Below are 1,741 nucleotides of genomic sequence, written 5' to 3' on the forward strand. Positions count from 1 at the left end.
ATGAATGAATAAGGTTTATGGTAATCTAGTGAAAGTGAGTCTCTTGAAAGGTTTCCTCGATTGTACTCTAAACTAGACTATGTTATGAATGTGGTATGATTATGTGAAAGGTCATTCTCACATAATGTAGGTTCTATGATGGAAGGTCATTCTCATCTTAGAAACCTTTGAGCTATATGATATGAGGGGTTAAGTCCCTAAAGCCTATTTTATGAACTAATGTTAAATAATGTCTTAAAGATGTTTAAAAAGGGAGTTGTAGCTTAGCACCGATTGAGCATGAAAAATGAGAGTGGGGGCTTCACGTTTAGCAAGTTCGGCTTCCCACAAGAGAACCTTTACGTTTAGTAAGTCTGGGTTCCCAACATGGATGTTGTCTCATGAGATGGAAACCTCCACGCCTAGTAAGTCAAGGTTTCTAGTAGCAATATCCTTGTTCCATAACTACGTGCCCACGTAGGTATTGTCTTTGTGGATCCACTAGATAGCTATTATGTATGTAGGTCCTACTTTGGCAAGTAGTACCCTCTCTTTTCGGTGTGGGAGTAGAACACTGGATTCCATGTAGCTCACATAGTCTATGTCGGTTATGGCAATGTCTCCCGAAAGTTAAGAAATAAACTAAGATAAGAATATGAACTCTAGTCATGATTTCTTGAAGAGTTACTTAGTGTAGTTAGGACTATGGACCCTACGTATGCATTGCACAAGTGGACTCTAAGGGAGGTTTTGATTAGGCTCTTTATGTAATGAAGACTATGGTCTATGTATGTTAATATGAAAGCATGTTAAGGTTGACTTTACTTATGTCAAGACATGACGTATGATTATGCATGTGAATTACACTTATGACTTCTTAATGGGTTTGCTTAGTATATGTGGGGGTATAGGACTCCATGTGTACATTGCACAAGTGAGCTTGGGAAGGGGTTGTGAGGGTGGTTTACCTATGATATGAACTAAATGGATTATGACTAATGATGTAGTAAAGGAATGAGTCCTTATATGATGTTATGAAGTATGTTGGTCTTATGTCTAATGTTAAATGAAGATGTTATGACTTGTTGAATACGATGTGCCTAGTCTATGGTGGCTTCCTAGGAACTACTTGGTGTGAGTAGGTTTTATGGGATGCTACTTGCACATTGCACTAGTGTGACTTGGTGGTTGTCTTAGATGATGGTTCCTATGTCAAGACTATGTCTTATGGTGTGCTTTTGACTCTATGAAAATATGTTGTTGGATTGATGAAGGCTATATGTAAGTTCACCCTTGGTAACCTTAAGGTGATACATTGCACCAAGTATTCCCTAAGGGTTGCTTGAGGAAAGGAGTTCAGATAAAGAGGAAGGTAATGTATTGTATGCATTGAATGTGCCTAAAATGTTATAAGTGGCTCTATGTGCTATTATGAATGATTTCCATGTGTATGATGATGTATGTGGTTTATATTGTGCCTATTGTACTAAATGTTCTTGAAGTTTCTCTAAAAAGGCATGATGCATAGTTTCCAACTAAATGCCCTTTTAAAAGCATGTTTTGCATGGTTAACATACTTAGTGCATTCTTGTACTAACACCATTCTTCTTCATCTTTTTTTACACCAAGTGTAGGTGATGGTGACTAAAGGGTCTTTCCTAGAAGTGATGAGCTTAGCTTACTATTCCCAAGTTCGGGTGTGTCCTTAAAGATTCAAGGACCTTCATGTTAAAGAGTTTCTTTAAGTTCTATGTACTAGATA

This window comes from Solanum tuberosum, unplaced genomic scaffold, assembly GCF_000226075.1.
Source record: "Solanum tuberosum cultivar DM 1-3 516 R44 unplaced genomic scaffold, SolTub_3.0 scf00178, whole genome shotgun sequence".
Classification (NCBI taxonomy): domain Eukaryota; kingdom Viridiplantae; phylum Streptophyta; class Magnoliopsida; order Solanales; family Solanaceae; genus Solanum; species Solanum tuberosum.